Source organism: Lissotriton helveticus, chromosome 8 (genome assembly GCF_964261635.1).
Source record: "Lissotriton helveticus chromosome 8, aLisHel1.1, whole genome shotgun sequence".
In the NCBI taxonomy this organism is placed as follows: Eukaryota; Metazoa; Chordata; class Amphibia; order Caudata; family Salamandridae; genus Lissotriton; species Lissotriton helveticus.
In genome coordinates this window covers 853,490,217-853,512,138 of record NC_136069.1, presented here as the reverse complement: position 1 = coordinate 853,512,138, position 21,922 = coordinate 853,490,217, and the positions used below count along the sequence as shown (strand labels likewise).

The 21,922-nt window shown below is 41.3% G+C and overlaps 1 protein-coding gene across 1 annotated transcript in view; it reads right to left on the bottom strand.

Annotated features, from left to right (window-relative positions):
- GRPR (gastrin releasing peptide receptor) overlaps nucleotides 1-21,922 on the bottom strand; it is a 444,797-nt gene that overhangs the window by 34,207 nt on the left and 388,668 nt on the right. The window lies entirely within an intron of this gene.

Here is a 21,922-nt window from a genome sequence, read left to right as displayed (position 1 = left end):
CACCTGCTCTAATGCCCTGGTCCAGTCCTTGTCAGTAAATGTCCCTAACTAGGGCAGACTCCTCCCTCCACCAAATCACCTCCAGATTAGCCTGAGTTTAAAGTAAGGCCGAATTGTACAGCAAGGAAACCAGTTTGTGGCAACCCCAAAACTAAGGTCAATTTGCAACACTTAATGGGTCAGCGTCTCGGTCTGTCCCGCCCTCTGCAGCATATGTATCACTTGGGTTATTGTTGCATACATCAGGAATTGCAAAACCAGTAGGCTGACATCTGTCATTAACATATCCAGCATTTGCAGTCTACCCTCATCATAACAATTTGTCAACTGTAGTCAGGTCCACAGCTGTTGAAGTGGTAAACCTATTTCTCATGAGGAAGCCACCGTGGGAGGTGGGGAGGCCAACCAAGCGGCAGCCTGGGCATAGGGTCGGAAACTTACCACAGACTTAGAACATTACTTACAGCTTTGCAGGGCTATCCATAGTAGTTTAGAGGGTGGACCCAGAGCGAAGCATCCTTCCAGTAAAAGGGATATCAATACTAAAGGAGGTTCTACACCTGCTCCATGTTCTCGTACCATGCTGTCTAAAGTGCTGAACCACGACCAGGGAATCCAGAGAGGGAGGTTCACCAAAATATACAGTACTCTAGACAATAGGATCATCTTTGTAAGTGCTATGCTCATCATTATAGAAAGGTTCAATGGGCACTAGAATGCAATGCTACTCTGCAGCGAACAGAGTAATCCATCAAGGTTGTCCCCTCTGCTATCCTCATCCAAGTGATGAATTTTGGCGCCAATATAATGGAGAACCAAAGGTTCCTGTGGTATACCATGGGATTTTATTGCCCACTGGAATTTTGCCATTGTCTCTGCACACCAGGAAGATGCATGACTTCTCCCAATTTGTGTTTAAGCCCATTATTTCTCCAGAACAGCACAAAATGGATACTCCTAAGAGTGTACCTGACTCCCAGACATGCAGGAATACCAGCATATCATTTTTGCAGAGGGAGATGCTATGTTTCTCGGTCATGCAGTGGTATGCATCAACCTAGGTCCTCCACCCTGACGATACTAACAAAGGGCTCAATAGCACTAAGTATGGGCGGAAAATTCGTTCCGCTCGCGGAATTTTGCGTTTTTTCTGCGATTTCGCAATCCGCGAATCATGCGAAATCGCGGCAAAGTTACAGACACACGGGGTCACTGGAGACAACTCTTCTGGACCTTTACACAGCTGTAGTGCAGGAAAAGCACAATACATTTACCCAATGAGGTAGCACTTACTGCTTTCTCCTCATCTGCTGCGCTGATTGGCCTCTGACCTTTATAAACAATACTCTCAAGTTTTAATATTAGTTTAATTAATACTTAATTTAATACAATCAAAACAAAATAATATGTATTTTTAATGTGCAGTTCTTTCATAATATATATTTAATAATAACAAATTGTAAGTTTATATATTAAACTTACAATTTGTTATTATACTGACAAAAAAAAGTTTAAAATATATATGCTATATAAGAGCAGGCAAGCACTTTGGATTTAACATTGGCGGCCACTGTGCTAACGGAAAGTGCCTGGCTGTAAGGACCTTTGATGTTAACCTCTACTTCCACCATGCTTTATTCCTTAACGCAGATGTAATGCACGGTGGCATGGCAGCCGATGTTAAAATCCAACATACTTGTATGCACTGAGATGATTTCACCGACTACTACGCAAAGGAAAATGAAAGCGTGGTTAAGTCAGTGAAAGCGGATTAGTGCAGGCAAGAAACTTGCATTTAACATCGGATGCCCAGTACCTAAAAGGACTTTTAATTTTAACGTTGCCTGACCCTGCGCTCTATCACTGTAGGCAGATATAAAGCGCAGAGGCAGCCAACATTAAAATCAAGCGGCCTTTCAGGAATTCCTTCGATTTTATCCACGCTGCTACGGCTGAGTTAGAGGCCCACTTACCTCATAACTGCCCGATTTTACAGACTCTGCAACTGCTCGATTAGGGGCCCACTTAACTCACAGCTGCTCCGGGAGGCCCAGATCGAAAACAAATGCGAAGTGCGGTTCCAAGCTGCGATGTACTGTTTCAGGCTGCAAATCACGGTGCCAGCCCGGAAATGACAGGTGGCGCATGACTAAGAGGAAGAACATCACGTTCTTCAGCCCGCCCCACCCCAGCTTAGCTCACTTCAGCCAATCGGAGCAGCTGGTTTGTGTGAGGGCGGGCAAGGGCGATGATAGCTGTGAAAGACAATGAAGGATTACAAAATACAATGCTTATAAAGCCTTATATTACGTCTCAATAATTAGATAGCAGCGCGAGCTAGCTACTCTCAGTGGGTCGGCGAGCTATTACCGGTAGCTCACGATCGGCCGGTTGGAGTTGGAGACCCTGCCCTGCCCTAGGCAAATAGCGCTTTCTTCTTCGAAAAGACGCGCTAAACAAATTGGGTGAAGAGTATGGGACATCCCGGATCCCCGGACTTGCAGCATTGGGACTAATATTATTTTTGGGGGCCCCCAAGAAAGTGAGGCCCCCAAGCTATAGCTTGTGTAGCTTTATACGTAAATCCTGCGCTGCATACGATCTCAACCCAATAGTGAAACAAATCTAGAAATCCCTTTTTTCGTGGGTGTGCAACTACACAATACTGTCTATAAATATGCATCAATCTCTCATAAAATGCATGCACCAATATGGTGACTCAAAACGTACCGCAGAGAGCTGGTTGCACCCACCTGAGTGCTGGATGAGGTGGACTCCGGGGTCGTGACTACAGGGACAACACGCAATAGGCTGCCACCCGCGTGGAGGGCTGAGATGACTGTGGAACCCAGAGATTGTGGTTCACCACTGATGACAAATCTGATGAGTGATGGGCGTAGTGCAGAGGGCTGTGAGGGGCACCGGTCCCTCAGGGGAGCAGGCCCGGGACCCCATAGGTAGTGGGGGCGTCATTAGGGAGTGGACGCTGTAGCCGTGGGGGCACGGAATGCTGGGCTGGGACCGGGTCTGGGGCCGGTGTGTGTCAGAGCCGTCTCCCTTCTAGGTGGAGGAGGAGACCGATGCCTTCCCCGGGCCCGAGGCACCTCTGCATTGGGGGCGGCCCTCCCTCTTGACTTCCTGCTTCACCACCCCCACGGCGGGCTGACCCATGAGCGGAGAGAGGGGAAGAGCCTCACAGAAGGGCAAACAAGGAATTGGGCTGTGCTGGTGCTGCACAATGGTGTAGGCCTGAAATGTGAGGCCTACAAACAGATCGTACTGGCCCCACGCACTGCAACCAAGGTGAACAATACCACTTAATAAAAAGGGAGTGCGAGCGAGGAAAGACAAACTGTGAGAAGGGAATGGGTACTGTTGGACTTGGCCCTTTTGGCAGGTTCACGCCTAAACTTTTTGCCTGGTAATGGGACCTGATATTAGTAGTTTTTGGCCTCTGCGCACTTTAGCACTGGGTCCCAGTGTAAAGTGCGTGCGCACTCTGAGTGCGTGTGGTGAGATTGGCCTGCCCTCCCGTAGGAATGCATTGAGGAAATGTGTGTCCATGGTAATTCCTGGTGTGAGAGGAGTGCAGGGTCTAGGTTAGTATGTGTGAGCTCATGAGAATAAAAGCTGCGCAATGGTGTGCGCAGATTTATTGTGACTGGTGGAGAAGTGCCACTTTTAGATGATGGCATTTCTGTGTGCTGTGTGCCTGCCTGCCTGATGTGGAGTGCATGTCTGGCTTGTGATTGACAGGGGCTGGATGGTGTGCTTGGCTCCAGGAGCCAGGTTGAGTCTGCCCATTGATGAATAGGGAGATATGCATGTAGGTGGGAGGGAGGAGTTGCACCTGGGACCTGAATATGGCTGTGCCCTCCCTCCACAATGCTGGCTCCGCCCCCTGTGATGTGTCTGAGCACTGATGGAGCGAGATAGAAAACAAAATTTTGTTTAAACTCGCAAAGTCACATTTCCATAACATGAATAAAATTATTAATGATTTGTGATATGTCATGCTAATACAACTTAGATTAAACTTTACACGTGGGGGGACTAACATGTGTGCTCATAAACGTGCATATTTGTTGCATCTTTTTGTTCGTGCAAAATAATAAAATAATTATTGTTTTCGTTTTTGTCATTACTAACTGCTGCAAACTTAAATAAGCATGTGCTTGTTTTGCTTTTCCTTGTCTGTGTAATGTCATTTCTACTATTCTAGGTGCATATGGGTCTCATTGAAAAACGGAGACTGGTAAATATAAACGCTGCTTTATTTGTTTGCAATGGCTAGGTAACATTTTGATTAATAGGGTGGGTTAATTAATTAGTAAACCATGGGGTGGATACAGAAAATACTTTATTTCTTACATTAATACTTTTCTTGTGTTTGTTTTATACTAGAATTCATAAGTTGCCTGCTTTTGAGGCCTAGCTATTTGAGCCGCAAAATAAAAGCTGATCTAAAATTCTGCAGAAAATCACGAGACGCCCATTCTGAATTAAAACGTTTATTGAAGCTGCATTCACAAAGCAAAAACTGATGAGCTGACATCATTCTGTCGGACATGGCCAAGGTCGAAAGTGAACTTTTTGTCAGTCCTTAACTTGGCATCCGCGGAAATCGCGCTGAAAGACTATGGAAGCTGCGAGGATGTCTTAATACAAAGTTGCAATCGAAGGAAGCCTCTGGCTTCACGTGGAAGAGACAATGGTCTTTGTAAGACATGATTTTGTGGAACTTTTTAAGAATCGGGTGACTTGTCACTTGTCACTCTCAACCAATGGGACGTCGTAGATTTCTGAAAACTTTCCTTTGCTAGTTTAGTTAGCGTAGAAAGGTATAAAAAGTCATGCCCTTAGGGTTGGGCTGGCTGCTGCTTTCTGACTTTCCGATGAGGGTGATGTGCTGCTGGACTTTGCGTGGAGCACGTAAGAATCCTCAAAGATCTTTACTTTAATTTCTGTCTATTTAGCTCAGTTAGGGAAATAGGTTTTAGAAATGCTAAACTTTATATAATTTCTTTAAATTTAATTCAATTGCTTAAATTGTGTCTTTCCATATTTCTTACCAACATGCTTGCTTTATTGCAAATAAATTTCATTTGTAAAACTTACAACATATATATCATAATTTAGAAAATAAAATCTTACTTTTGACAAACAAGCTGGTCTTGGTTATTTAGAAGTATAGGTTACCATTAGTTAGATCACGTCACCTATGGTGGTCGTTTAAATGGTTGAATTTTATTCTAATGACAATATTCTTTCTGCAAATGTATAAATATGTATATAGTTTGTAGATAATGTGTATATAGATTTATTCTGACCACCTGATTCAGTAGGCCCCAAATATATCAGGTTCATAAATGGGTCCATATTTAATATAGAATTTTGTTTATAGGTTATGAAGTTGGGTAGCGTAGTTTATGATATATTTTCTATAGCCCGCTGGATCAATTATCTGGTAGCAGAGGATGGTTGCTAAGAGGTAACCAAGGTAATATGTTGGTTGCTAAGAGTTACGTCATGGTATGGAAATAGGATCGATGTTTTAACACATGTTAAGTTCGTTTTTCGTGCCTATCTGTAAGCTATACCGGTATAGATTGTGTGGCGAGAAATTAGTCACGCAAGCCATCTGTTCTGTTTGTAGTGATATCGCCGAGTATCACAAGAGGTATCGCCGTGTACCATAGTGTTGTCGCCGAGCAGCACAGTTTTAGGGCTAGGTCTGAATCTTGTATAGTGAGGATTTTCTAAGAAATCAAAGCAGCATGAGAATAGGGACAAAGCGCCTTCCATAAAACTCACTGTGATGAGAGTATTAGTTATATCCGAGCTTGAGTGAAGGGTAAAATTAACGTCGGTGCATGATTATCTATAAACAGGTTAGAGTCCTGTACGGATACATGTTTCATATCTATAAACAGGTGAGAGCCCTGTACGGATAACGTCGTTATTTTGCTAACGGTGCATGAATTCTATAAACAGGTGAGAGTCCTGTACGGATTTCATGTGTGTTTGAATTTAGGGAATTTTCCGTGTAAAAGTGCGAGTTTGAATTGTATTTTATGTTCAAGTGGAACTCTTAGAACTTTCACTTCGCGGTGGGTTCAGAGCAAAGCGAGTTCATAATTATACGTGTTAGAAGGGTGGGGTAAGGTTACTCTACTGACAATTGAATATTATCCTTAGTGTGAATAGCGCCGTCTATTCCGAAGTGTGGATACTTGAATGTATGCAAACTATTCTAATTAGTGAAACGAACAGATGTTGTCTTTATAGTCATTGTTAAGAATTAATTTACACTGAAAAGTGTTCTTAAAATGGCGCTGTGAAAGGATTTTGTGAAGGAGGGGTAAGCGCCAGGAGTGAGAAGCGAGAAACCGCAGCTGCTGTGTACGTCACAGAGCCGCGCTGGGATTGGGTGACCTACGTCACAAGCTGTATTCTGATTGGCTCTTGTGTCTCTGACGGCCTGTGAGTTGATTGGTCGTTGGGAAAATCTCCAAATTTATTGGTTGAGCAGGAAACTGACGTAGCTCAACTGCCATTGGCTTGTTGGTGTGTTTCGCGCACGGATTGGTTGTTTTGCGGAACATCCCGGAAATATTTTACGAACGATTTTGTGAATTAAATTTAACTCTTAAAAATGAGTTATCATTTTAAATATGCTGAAAAAAAGACAACATTATTTCAGAAATTTAAGAATTTATTTTCACCTGATAAGAAAATCGAAACGCGAGGTGGTAAACTACTTCATAAGTATAAAACACCTGCAGCGTACATGGAAGGCGAATACGGATATCATACTGTCTTATGGTTCGACAGTTGGAAACGTTATACTAAAAACGATGGTGTTTTGGCTTGGCCTGATGATGGTTCATTTAATGTAAGAGTTTTAAGAAACTTACGAGAAAAAATGAATGCTCTTGTTCCAAAACCGAGACCAACTCAATTTGAAGCTTTAGTTGAGTGGGAAGATGAGATGTATCAGTTACAAAGAGAAGCTAGTGGAATTAAAAGACCTTCTAAAAATCCATCATGGAAAAGAGAAACTCATGAAGATAGATTGCGAATGTGGAGACAGGGTAACATGAGTGAAGGATTGTATTTAATTCATGAAATGGTAATGGGTTCTCCTACAGGAAAATCTATGGAAAGTGAATCTGAGGATGCAGTTATGGAAGAAATATATACAACTGCTAGAAAGAAACAGCCTAATCAGCCTTTGAGACCTCCTAGATCATGGTCTACTCCGGTGGTTTCTACTGAAACTTCACCGAGTGCACCTCCAATTAGCGAAGCTCCTAAACTTTACCCAAATAATAGTGAAATCACTGAAACTCCTAGAAGACCAGAATTCGAGAATGCTCGAAATGAGGGTAGACATTTTTCAATGACTCCAAGAGCAAGGGAACCTCCAAAAGATTATGCAAGAGAGACAAGGAATGTTGATGATGTCGATTATAATGAATATTTAAGGTCTAAAGAAGAATTAATTAAAAGAATGACAAAAGGCATGGAAGCTGTCACAGTTCCAGTAACAATAGGTCCTGTTCAGCCTGTATTTGATCAAAGAGATACAAACAAAAATGGATTAACTATTCCTTTAAATACAGAAATTCAAAAGCCTGCTGAAAAATTTTATTCAGACTTGACTGAATTAAACACTTCTAGATCGAGAATGCCTGATTTAACCTTTAATGAGGAATTATCTCCAAAAACACCAATGGGTGCTATGTCAGATGTAGGAAGTCCAGAAGTTAGGGTAACCACACCAAAACTTGATGTGGCCAAATTAAAAGCTAATATTGAAGAATTGATAATTGGAACAATTGGCCCAGATAGTTTAAATTACTATCGGGATGATGAACTACTATTCATTTGCAAAAGTATTCAGTGGAAAACGAAAAATAAATATGATCAATTAGAGGATCTAGCTGCAGAACTTGAAATCGATGTAAGTAAACAAAAGAATTTTGCAAAGCATTACAGATTAGACTTTTCAGAAAGTGACATTGAGAGTTTGAACTCAATGGGAAGAATAGTTCACATTAAAGATTTGATTGTCTATATCAAAAAGCTAGGAGAACTGAACAAATGGAGAGTGAAATGGACCAAAAGAAAGGAAGATGAAAGATTGGAAAAATTGTCAAAACAATTTCCAATGAGAGAAGTTGCAGGTGGAGGATATGTTCATGTCCCATGGTCAAGACAGGACATTCTGTTATTCACAAATGACTTTCCAAAATTAAGAGAGAAACCTGTTGAGTGGTACAGGCAAGTCGATAGATTTATCAAAGTGTCAAAAGTTCTGTGGATTGATTTAGATGGATTTTTTGACATTGTAGTTCCATCTGATCTTTGGACAGAATGTAAAATATCTATTAGTTGGCCAAAAGCAGAACCTGAAAGAATTAAAGAAACAGGTGCCCCAAATCCACTTGTAATGGATTTTTATGAGAAAGTAATTGTTTGGATGAAAAACAAAATTCCACCCAAAGAAGTTGATTGGGTTAAAATAGAAAGAACAGAACAGGAAACAAAAGAATCAGTTCATTCTTTTTATGAAAGACTATTGTTAATATTTAAACAATACAGTGGTTATGAAAAATTAGATGAAAAAGACATGAGTCATTTTATCTATAGATTTGTTTATGGACTAAAACCTGAAATTGGAGAAATGATCAGAACTAGTATTGTCGGATGGCAAGCACTATCTGTAGATGATATTCTAAGAAAAGCAAAATATTGTAGTGATGAATTAGAAGTAAAACAAAAGAAGCTGAATGAGAAAGCCATGTGGGCTCAGGTAAAGGTGGCTGAGCAACAGATTGCCAGCATGGGAAACAAGAACACAAATTTTGTTCAAACTGGAAATACAAACCAGATACAAGGAAAGTTTAAAGGTAATAATTTCCCAAAGAAATTTAGCCCAAAGATAGAAGAGCTGAAACAAAGATTACCTTGTTTTAATTGTGGCGAAATTGGACATTGGAGGGACGAGTGTCCTCATCCTCCTAGAAACTCAAAGAATCCCTTATTGAATCCACAGATGCAGAATGGTGTTAACCTGCAGCAACAGCTACAGATGCAACAGGGGTTAAATGAATTTAATATTCAGCGACAGTTACAACAACAGCAACAACAACAGGTGAATAATCGTCAAGATCAATTGCCACAACCACCTTTTCCGAATTGTGGGGGAGTTCAAAAATATAATCCAAACGTGGGATTTCAGGGATGTGAACAGGTAATAAAACCACAAAAACAGCAAAGGCAGCAAAAGGTTCAAATGCAAAATGCTTCACAACAATTTTTATTAACAGAAAGTCAAGACAGTGATTCTGATGATTATTGCTGACGGTGCCCGAGAGAGGAGGAAGAGTGTGTTGTTGGAGCCACTCTTGAGGTTGACCAGTCAGGTCCTTATGTAAACGGGAAAGTTAATGATGTAGACATCACTTTTCTAGTGGACACTGGTGCTACCCGTTCTACTGTTAGATCAGTGGAAATTGAAAACCTACCTCTCTCTGGGGATACCATCCAAGTTGTCGGAGTAAGTAATCAGCAAATTAAAACAGACTTAACTGATCCAGTACCAGTCGAAATTGGAAATTACAGAGATAAACACAGATTTGTGGTTTGTAACAGTAGTCCAGTAAATCTATTAGGCAGAGACATCCTATGTAAAATGAATTGCAGAATATATTGTTCTCCTGATGGAGTTGAGTTACAAACAATGGAGGAAGATGGTTTATACAGAATGACAATGATGATGATGGAAGCAGAAGAAACAAAATTGTTTCCTGCTTTTGAAGAAAAAGATTTACCTGAAGAGCTAAAAGAAACAGTGAAATCTGAAATATGGGATTTTACTGGAAATGAGATGGGTCTAATGAAAAATGTAGATCCTGTAAAAATTGCATTGAAACAGGGAATAGAATTTCCAAATACTCCACAGTATAAAATGAAAACAGAGACAATTGAAGGTATTACACCTATAATTGAAAAGTTAATCAAGCAAGGTGTATTAAAAGAAATGAAGAGTAGCTCTTGTAATTCACCAATTATGGGAGTTAAAAAGGCTAATGGAACATTTAGGATCGTACAAGATTTGAGAAAGGTTAATCAAATTGTCATTCCATGTTGTCCTGTGGTTCCAAATCCAGCAGTAATTCTATTTCAGATTCCACATGATGCTGAATGGTATTCAGTCATTGACCTTTGCAATGCATTCTTTACTGTTCCCTTACATCCAGACAGTTATGAAATCTTTGCTTTCAGATTCCAAGGTAAGACCCTTGGATGGACAAGAATCCCTCAGGGCTATACAGAAAGTCCTTCAATCTTTAATGAACTGTTAAAAAGATCACTAGAAGATTTAGACTTACCAGGTAGGTCTACGATGGTGCAGTATATTGATGATTTGTTAATAGCTGCAAAGACAAGAGAAAATTGTGTAACAGACACAATAATTCTGTTGAATCGCCTTGCAGAAGAAGGACATAAGGTGTCCCCAGCAAAACTACAGTTTTGCAAACAAGAAGTAAAATATCTTGGTCACAGAATTGCAAAGGGAAAAAGACAAGTAACAATAGAGAGAATAAAAATGATTCAAGCAATGTTACCGCCAAGAACACAAAGACAGGTCAGAATGTTCCTGGGAATGGTAGGTTACTGTCGACAATGGATAAGTGGATTTTCAGTAATTGCAAAACCACTACAAAGACTGACCAAATCAGATGTAAAAGATCCAATCATTCTCAATGATGCTGAGATGGAATCTTTTGAGAACCTGAAAAAGAGCTTATGCCAAGCTCCTGCTTTGGGTATGCCAAATTATGAGAAAAATTTTGAACTGTATTGCAGTGAGAGAGAAGGATGTGCATTATCTGTATTAATACAGAGACATGGAAATTTAAAGAAACCTATTGCATACTTCTCTGCAGTTCTTGATCCAATCGCAAAAGCATTACCAGGTTGTTTGAAAGCAGTTGCGGCTACAAGTATCAGCCTTGAACAAAGTGAAGGAATCATTATGGGATTTCCTGTGAAAGTGTTTGTGCCTCATTCAGTTGAAATATTACTGACAAGAGGTAAGACTCAACATTTAACAAGTAGCAGATTGACAAAGTATGAGAAAATCATACTGGGAGCAGATAATGTTTCGATTTCAAGATATCTGAATCTGAATCCTTCTACATTATTGCCTGATTCTGAAATTGTTGATGACATTGAGACAGAACATGAATGTTTAGATGTCATGGAATTCTGCACAAAACCAAGAAAAGACATCAAAGACAGACCTTTGCCTGAATCGGATTTTGTCTACTTTGTAGATGGCTCATGCTTAAGATCCGAAGGAGGTGTCTTGAAAGCTTCATACTCAGTCTGTACAGTCGAAGATGTTGAAGAAGCATCATGTCTTGAAGGAGTTCGTTCAGCACAAGTGGCTGAATTGATTGCTTTAATTCGTGCATGTGAAATATCAAAGGATATAAGAGTTACCATCATTACTGATAGTCAGTATGGGTACGGAGTTGTGCATGATTATGGACAACTCTGGTCACAGAGAGGATACATGACATCAACAGGATCACCAATTAAAAATGCAGTTTTCATTAGAAGATTAATTGAAGCAATACAATTGCCAAAAGAAATTGCCATAGTCAAGTGTGCAGCGCACACTAGAGGAACTGATTATATTTCCAAAGGAAATGCCTTCGCAGATGAGACAGCAAAGTACTGCGCAAGGAAAAATTATTCTTACAATCGGAATAGAAGTACAGAAACTGATTCAAATTCATTAATGCTAACAACTGTTGTAGAAACATGGAATGAGATTAGAGATTTACAAAACAAAGCAGATGATGAAGAAAAAGACCTATGGTTAAGATCAGATTGTAGACCACGTGATGAAGATGGAGTGTGGGTTTACAAAGATGGTAGAGTAGTTTTACCAAATTGTTTGATTTCTGATATGGCCAGATTATATCATGGTCCTGCACATTTAGGGAGAGATTCAATGGTCAGACTTTTTAGAGAAACATGGTTCAATACCAAATTTAGAACCATTGCAGAATCTTTTTGTCAAAGGTGTTTGTCATGCCAACAAATGAATCCAAACAGAAAATCAGTGGTGGGGACAGGAATAATTGGTCGAGAGGGTGGTCCCTTTACCAGGTTACAAATAGATTTCATTGAAATGCCCTTACACAACTGTTTGAAATATGTACTTGTAATTGTATGCTTATTCTCAAGGTGGGTAGAGGCTTTCCCTACACGACATTGTGATTCAATTACAGTAGCAAAACTAATGCTCAGAGAAATCATCCCAAGGTACGGTTTTCCAGTCACTATTGAAAGTGATGGAGGAAGTCATTTTGATAATAAACTGTTGAAGTTAATTTGTGAAGCTATGAGCATTGAGCAGAAGATACACTGTGCATACAGACCAGAGGCATCAGGTGTAGTTGAACAAATAAATGGAACTATCAAAAACAGAATTGGAAAAATGTGTCTAGAGACAGGAGTTAAGTGGACTGATGCTCTTCCACTTGTTTTGATGTCATTAAGAAGTACACCAGATAAAAAGACAGGTCTGAGTCCTCATGAAATTTTAATGGGAAGAGTTATGAGGCAAGCTTTTGTACCTGTAGGTAAACTGTTGAGCATAAATGACAGTGCAATTTTGGATTACTGTAAAAGGTTATCTGATATGGTAACTTCTGTGTCTAATCAGGTGGGAACTGAAGCTCAATCAAATGACAAAGTTTTGACACATGATCTGAGACCTGGAGACTGGGTCAGAACGAAAGTACATCGGAGGAGGAATTGTCTATCTCCTAGATGGCAGAAACCTAGGCAGGTAATCTTGATCACTACTAATGCTGTAAAGTGCAGAGGATTAAAGCGCTGGATTCATCCAAGTCATACTATTCCAATACCAACTCCTGAGAATTCTGATGTTGAAAGTGATACCACAGATGATTCTGATTCTGAAGCAGAAGACAGAACAGAAGGTGAAGTAATTCCAGATTCTGAAGATCGACAAGAAAGTCGACATCTGGAAACTGTGCCAGTGAATGGAAACCTGACAAGAAAAGACTTAGAAATAATTGAAATAGATTCTGAAGGTGAAGAGAATCTGCTAAAAGGAAAGATAACTGAGGATTCGGTTGTCTATATTGAAGACAAAGAAGCTGAACCAAAAGAAGTTTCAGACCAGGAGAGTATCGAAAGGCAGAGAACAAGCTCTGAAGTAAGGAACAAAAATCCGAAATCTGGGAAGCTAGAGGTAATTGAGGAAGAGGAAGAGAACGAATTACCGAGTACCAGTGATGGAAGACAAAGTGAAGTTCCTGAAGGAGTGAAATTGCCGAATAGAGAAGTTCCTGAGTCAATTGAAATTTCAGACTACGAAACTGAAGAAAGTGACGTGGAAGGTGGAAGTGAAAACGGAAAGAAAAGGACTTGGAAGTCAGAATCAAATAATTCTGAACCAAAGAAAAAGTACGTGAGAAAAGCAGACTTCTGGCCTGGTGGAAGATTGAGAGTGAGATTAATCAAAAAGCCAATAGAACAAGTTGAAGAAATAAGTAGTCAAAAGAGTCCTGGAAAAGAAGTTGGAGTTGGAAGAAAAATAGAAGTGATATCGAGAAAAGGGAAGAGAATAATTAGACCAAACCAGAAATACAAGTCTCCTGAGTGGACTTACTTAGTAATTCCACCTGTTATTGACATATATGATAGTAGTGAAGAAGAAAACGAAATCCAAGAAATTAGTGACAATGATTAAAGTACAGAATTATTAAATTGGCAAAGGCTGAAGAAATCCTGTTAGTTGACACAAGGTCGAAGAAAAACTGTTTAGTTAAAGAAAACTTATGTATGACATAAGGTCGAAGAAATCTTGTTTAGGGATATAAAAGAAAAATATATTTTAAAAGGGGGGTGTATATAAATTTTAAAATTTATTTTTATTTTTGAAGCTAAAACTAACCTAAAAATGCCTTACGTTAAGGAGAGCACTTCAAGATGTTCTGTTTTTAAAAGATGCTGTAAGATGACTCTGGTGTGTCTGCTCATTTTAGTTCTGCTCTGGTTGGTACTAGCTGTGATTATACCTTTAGAAATGAATAGAGAATTACACAAAGTTAACATAACAAGCAAAGCTCTGGTTAGCCAAACTAAAAATAGTGCATCTGCAAAAGTAATTGATCATCAGCCTAACATTCATCAAGATAAATCAATAGGTGATTTTTCAAGCAATACATTCACAAAGCTTTTGAGTGAATATGTAAAGGTAATGGATGCAAAGGATTGTTATGTATGCGTTAAATTACCCGCTTCTGTTTCTGAGGGAGTAACATATAATATGCTTCCTCTCACTTATGCTGTTACATGTAGTGTATTAACTAGTTTATTTTATCAAACTGGTCGTTTAGAATATTACTATTCAAATTATGATGAGATTTTTGCTAATGTTAAGATTGATAATGCTTTAAATAAGCATAAGAAAGCTAAACAATTGAGAGAATATTTCCTTGTTACTAACGAACTCACTTATGAGTATGCTTACAAGAATAATCTAACATGTAAATTAAGTGCTGAAGGAAAGACATTTTTGAATATGGTTGAGGAGAGAAGAGCAATTTATAAGAGAAATGAATTAGTCAAGCAGACTAAGTCATCCTTCTGGCAAAAAGAGGATGAGAAATTAAATGGCAAAATGCTTGAAAATATTGCAATTCACATAGACAAACCTGTTAGTGGAAAGCTTTGCATTAGAAGAGATAATACACTTTTTGATAATTATTTTGTAGGTGCGAGCAACTGTGAAGATACTTATCAGATTATGGGAGGTTGGGGATTTAAAGGTGGAAAAGATCCTATCTTCCCTGGAATTTATTTTGTTTGTGGTGACAAAGCTTACTATAACCTTCCAGACCATTGGTATGGAACTTGTTATGTGGGAATTGTTTTTCCTAAAGTATTTCATGTTGACAGAGATTCAGAAGGATTATTTAAAATTCATAATTATGTAAATAGAGCTAAAAGAGAAACTTTTACTGAAGTTCTGGGAGATATTTTTCAAGCTGTAATACCTTTTGTTGGTATAACCCTAAATGCAGGGAGAATCAGAAAATTGTCCACTATAGTTGATAGATTATCAACTGACACTGCTGATGGGTTTCAATTAGTGAATGTTGAAGTTATTGCTATTAGATCCATGGTAATTCAAGATCGTCTTGCTTTAGACATACTCCTAGCAAAAGAGGGAGGAGTCTGTGGCATTTTACATGTCCAACATTGCTGTACATATATACCGGATGAAAGTAAGAATATTGAAATGTATATTAAGAATATTACACAAATGCATTCAGAAATAATTCCTTTAGAAGAAGAAGATTTTACAGGGAAACTTTCAAAAAGGTTTCAAACAATTAAAAACTGGTTTCATAATATCGGAAGTTCAATTCTTGGCAAGATTCTGGCACCTTTGATTATAATAGTATTCATTTTTATTTTGACTAAAGTAGGTTGTTTGTTACATAAAAGAAAGAAGCACTTAAAGGAAAAGAAGAGAATCTATAAACTCAGAAAAGAAGAGGAAAGGGAGATCGAGTTACAGGAGTTACATAGAGAGCGTCATGTTAATTGCAAAGATTATGCTGAAACAGACTTTTAGGTTTACTAATACAAATGAATTTGAATCGATTTCTTAAAAATTTAATTTACCAAAATTTTGAGTGCTGGTGTGGTGATTTGTTAATCACCAGATGAGGGAGTTGATGGAGCGAGATAGAAAACAAAATTTTGTTTAAACTCGCAAAGTCACATTTCCATAACATGAATAAAATTATTAATGATTTGTGATATGTCATGCTAATACAACTTAGATTAAACTTTACACGTGGGGGGACTAACATGTGTGCTCATAAACGTGCATATTTGTTGCATCTTTTTGTTCGTGCAAAATAATAAAATAATTATTGTTTTCGTTTTTGTCATTACTAACTGCTGCAAACTTAAATAAGCATGTGCTTGTTTTGCTTTTCCTTGTCTGTGTAATGTCATTTCTACTATTCTAGGTGCATATGGGTCTCATTGAAAAACGGAGACTGGTAAATATAAACGCTGCTTTATTTGTTTGCAATGGCTAGGTAACATTTTGATTAATAGGGTGGGTTAATTAATTAGTAAACCATGGGGTGGATACAGAAAATACTTTATTTCTTACATTAATACTTTTCTTGTGTTTGTTTTATACTAGAATTCATAAGTTGCCTGCTTTTGAGGCCTAGCTATTTGAGCCGCAAAATAAAAGCTGATCTAAAATTCTGCAGAAAATCACGAGACGCCCATTCTGAATTAAAACGTTTATTGAAGCTGCATTCACAAAGCAAAAACTGATGAGCTGACATCATTCTGTCGGACATGGCCAAGGTCGAAAGTGAACTTTTTGTCAGTCCTTAACTTGGCATCCGCGGAAATCGCGCTGAAAGACTATGGAAGCTGCGAGGATGTCTTAATACAAAGTTGCAATCGAAGGAAGCCTCTGGCTTCACGTGGAAGAGACAATGGTCTTTGTAAGACATGATTTTGTGGAACTTTTTAAGAATCGGGTGACTTGTCACTTGTCACTCTCAACCAATGGGACGTCGTAGATTTCTGAAAACTTTCCTTTGCTAGTTTAGTTAGCGTAGAAAGGTATAAAAAGTCATGCCCTTAGGCTTGGGCTGGCTGCTGCTTTCTGACTTTCCGATGAGGGTGATGTGCTGCTGGACTTTGCGTGGAGCACGTAAGAATCCTCAAAGATCTTTACTTTAATTTCTGTCTATTTAGCTCAGTTAGGGAAATAGGTTTTAGAAATGCTAAACTTTATATAATTTCTTTAAATTTAATTCAATTGCTTAAATTGTGTCTTTCCATATTTCTTACCAACATGCTTGCTTTATTGCAAATAAATTTCATTTGTAAAACTTACAACATATATATCATAATTTAGAAAATAAAATCTTACTTTTGACAAACAAGCTGGTCTTGGTTATTTAGAAGTATAGGTTACCATTAGTTAGATCACGTCACCTATGGTGGTCGTTTAAATGGTTGAATTTTATTCTAATGACAATATTCTTTCTGCAAATGTATAAATATGTATATAGTTTGTAGATAATGTGTATATAGATTTATTCTGACCACCTGATTCAGTAGGCCCCAAATATATCAGGTTCATAAATGGGTCCATATTTAATATAGAATTTTGTTTATAGGTTATGAAGTTGGGTAGCGTAGTTTATGATATATTTTCTATAGCCCGCTGGATCAGCACCTAGCCCCCACTTGACAAAGAGGAGAGGAGCTGAGCACAACAAAGTGCTCCAAAGCTCCTCCAAACCAGTTGCATCTGGTTTTCCCCCAGCCCTGTGCTGTGGAACAAAGGAAACATGTGTATAAAAGAAGGGGCTGTGACCCCATGAAGACGTTCTGTTGTGCTTGTGTTCTTGAGGGTACATGCTGCCAGGAGGAACCGCCGCGGGACCCAGCTGCTGTTTCCTGTGGGTCCCTGCGTGCTGGCCTGCCTGGCTGTGCCTTGGTGGGGTCTCCCCAGCACCAAAGATCCCCTGATTCTGCCTTCCTGGAGACTTTGTGACCCAGCACCTGGGAGCACTTTCATGCAGACCTTGACTCTTTTTAATTGCAGCACGGAGCTGCAAGCATTTTGAAAAGAGGATTACCCCGCTTTTGTGATTTTTTTAATACGGGTGCCCACCCCGCTTTTGTGATCGTTTTAATATGGGTGCCCACCCCACGTTGCTTCCGTATTTCGGCATGTGCCCACCCCGCATGATGGCTGCCCTTTTTTTAGTTAACTCCTACAAGCGGGTGCCCACCCCGCGTTTATGCGCTTTTAGCGCGAGCCCACCCCGATACTGAATTTATTTTATAGAAAGCGGGAACCTACCCCGCAATTACAGATATCCTCGTAGTGGGTGCCCACCCCACATTGCTGCCTTGAAATCACCACTGCAGCCCGGGATTTAGAGGAGGTACTGCCATGGCGTGCAGGAAATCAGGCGGGACAGCCCTGGACGGCCTGCTTGAGGACGGGCCTGAAAGGACTCCAGAAGCCTGCACACGTCGAGCGGGACTCCCATGAGGTGAGGAGAGCCCCGCTGTGCTGGCCCAGGAGAAGTAAGGCAGGGACGTCTCTCCGGGAAGCAGCCTGTCTTGAGGCGGGGCTCCCGTGACCACGGTGAGAGCCCCGTATGCTGCCGACGCCGCCAAGCCTGCCACGGAGATCTGAACAGCGAAGGGAGGAAGATGCTGGATCCGGCAAACTGGTGAGGAAAGGAGCGGAGTCCCAAGAGAGCAGCCCGGTGAGTGAAAAGGGATGGGGGGCTCCGTGTGTGCATTGTTGCAGAGTGACACTGCCCATGTCCTGAGCTGGCCCGCCGTTGCGGGCGCGCCAATGTGGGGGGCCTATTTAGTTAAGAGGCCCCAGTGTGGGCCCTGAGTCAGAGCGGCCCGTCTGTCAGTGGGCCACTCCTACGTGGCCATAATTGTTTAAAGGGCAAGAGGGGCCCGTGTTCTCTCCCCGTGTTGTACCCCACAGAGCCATTGAGTGAGGGCTCTTTGGAATAGAAGGCCCAGAGGGGCACATTCTTTTTCCCCCTGAGGGCCACAGTGCTTGGGGGCCTTAGTTGCCTTCAGAGCCCCGTGGGGCTCCAACGCTCACATATTTAATTCCAGAGCCCCGTGTGGCTCCAACGTTGGGCATATTTGTGTTGAGGGCCATTGAGAGTCCGTTCCTCCTTTTAACATTTCCAGCTACCCAGCAAGTAGTGGGCAGCTGCACCATTTAGGCGCAATGTTCTTTGGGGGCATGGTTGAAGTTAGGAGTGAGACGCACTCCTTCGGCCCCATCCATTCCCAGCTGCCCAGCAAGTAGTGGGCAACTGCCACGTTTAGGCCTGATCTTTTGCTTTGCTGCTTTTGCTGTGTGGACAGCCAGCCCAGACATTCTGGACATCGGGCATTTGAGCCCCTGTGAGAGGCCATTTGGCCTGGGGCCAGGTTTAGTGTGTTGTGCCCCCAATTGGACAACACTGCTTTTATGCTAATCTGTTGCCTAAGGTGTTTATGCCTTTAGTGATTGCATACTGTGTTTTAGGCCTAATGTGATGCTATGGTGCTTATGCATAATGTATTTATGCCCCTGAGGTTTATGCAGGATATATATTATACCTAATGCTAAGGTGATAATGCTCAGGTCATTATTACCCCAGTAATTACTGGTTGTGCACTATGTTTATCATTTGTGCTACAATTAGTATATGTTCTACATTTGCTAATTTCATTTTGTGACTCTTCTGACAGTGGCCCAAGTGGCCCTGTCATGTGTATTTAATCCCCTGTAGATATTGCCCAGTGCCAGTTGGCACAGTGTACATTGTGTGATTATGATCTAATGTGTTTATGGTAATACAAAGGCTATTCTTATATATAACCTTGTGTGGAGTTCTTTTTATGGTGTGCCTAGTATGATGCTACTGTGTGTGTGTGTTGCGCAAACGCTTTATACATTGCCTCCGGGATAGATGTGGCTGCTCATGCCAAGCTACCAAGGGGGTGAGCAGGGGTTATCTTTGGAGTGTAACTCCAAGCCCTGACTAGAGTGGTGGTCTCTGCCTGGCTTTGGCGCAAGCCTTAGCCAACCAGAGATCCCATTTCTAACAGGGACCACCACCTTAGCCAAGGGCTGGTGCGCTGAGGATACCCCCATATGAAATCAGGCAAAGAAATAAGCATGAAGTGGACACTGGCAAGGTATCACCATCCCCTTGGCTGCAACCCAGATAGCCTCAAGCCCCACACCCATAGACACCTAGAGAGGTGACCCACCTGCAAAGTGCGCAAAACCCCACAGCACGGCTCAACTGGGGCCCACTGAAACCACCATGGGTTAAGAGAAAGCCAAGCAATCTAAACTCCATTTCGAGAGCAGGTGGCAAACTCGACAAGAGGAACTCCCCCTTGAGGCGGAGGAACAAGCAACACAACCGGACAATGCAGCCTCTCATGACAATTACCTTTGTTCAATGCTCCTGGAGGTAGAAACCAGCCTGAATACAATCAACTCAAAGTTGGACCAGCTATCAGCCCATCTCGACCAAGTGAAAAAGAGGGTGGGCACCCATGATGCTAAAATCATTCAGCTGGAGGCTAGAGTCTTGGACAATGACAATGCCCTGGCGGAGGGCAAACAACAGATGCTAAATATGGACAAAGTACTTGAACTGACCAAGGCCAAGAATGAGGACCTGGAATCGCATTCAAGAAGGAATAACCTCTGCATCATGGAAATACCGGAATCCACTGCAATATCACTGAGGGAAGATTACATGAAATCATTGCTGCTCAAACTCTTCGGAACAGTCCTCTCCTCAGTATTCACCGTGGATCGAGCGCACAGATCACTAGGGCCCAGACCGCCACCTGGGACCCCCGCTCATCCAATAGGGGCTAAAATGCCTCTACCGGGATGCAGTTTTGCGCTCTGCATGAGAGATGGAGAAGTGAGACACCAGGGGAATGTTTTATCCTTTTTCCCGACGTTCACACTGGCGGTCCAGGCTGCACACTGCCAATTCCTCCCTGCTAAGTGCATTCTCCAAAAACAAAAACTACTGTACACCCTGCTCTACCTGGTCAAATAGCGCACAAAGAGGGGGGGACAATATACCGATTTTCACAGATCCTAAGGCAGCATTAACATTTGCTAAGAAACTAGAGAAAGCACAGCGATCACCCGCGAAGACCCCGGACCAGAATGAAGGAGGCACCACCAGCAATAATGATTAACGAGCCTCCACTGGCAATATAGACTGACTGGTCTAAACATGTGCCAAACCGAGACCTGAACCACATTTGCTGGACTGAAATGCCCCTTGGGCAGGACACCCACTGTAGATGACAGGCGTGACCGAGGGGAAAAGCCATGCCCCCACGGTATAAATCCAGAAGTACTTCTATGGGACCTTGCACATTTGGGAAGAGGAGGAGGGAGGAGGGAGGAGGGAGGGCGTATTGTCACAACCTAATTGGGGGTTGGTGTGGGGGGATGGGGAGGGATGGGGAGTTTGAAGAGTTTGGGATGTTTTCATAATGAGAAATTGTCTTGGGGTAATGTGTGGGAGGGAGGAATTTGCTTGCGAGTTGAGGACAAAGCTTATAGGCCAGCGGGGTCAAAAATGCACTTGATAACATACTTGCTACATATGTGGGGTAAGCGAGCATACCCATGCCCTCGGTGTAACGTCAAATACTCCCCTACACTGCTACATGCCCATGATATGCACTGGCTCACATGGCTAAAATAACTTGGATTATGTGGAATGTCCATGGTATTAATGACTTCCAGAAATCTAGGCTGGTGCATGCTTACCTCGCTACACAGGGGGTGGAAGTGTGACTCCTGCAAGAGACCCACTTAACAGAGACCACTGGGGCCAGACTTTCTAATCTGTATGCTCCAATTATGGATGGGGTGTTGCTATCTTACTTAGGAAAGGGATACCATGGCTTACCACCCACACATTCATAAACAAGGAGGGGAAATATATAATCATTGCAGGGAAGCTCTTTCACAAGCCCATTACACTGGCAGCAGTGAATGAACCAAACCAGGGCGACCTGGAATTCCTTCTGCGGGCCAGGAGGCTGGTGGCAATTCTTGGCCCGGGGGCCGTGTGGGGCAGAGATTTAAATATTGAACCAAATAGCCGGTTGGATCCTTCGGCCGTCAGACAGCATCATCCGCAAGCAGCGGGCCCTCTTAGCACCATAGTTAAAGACAGCAAGCTGCTGGATATCTTGTGACACATACATGGGGAACAGAAAACCGGCA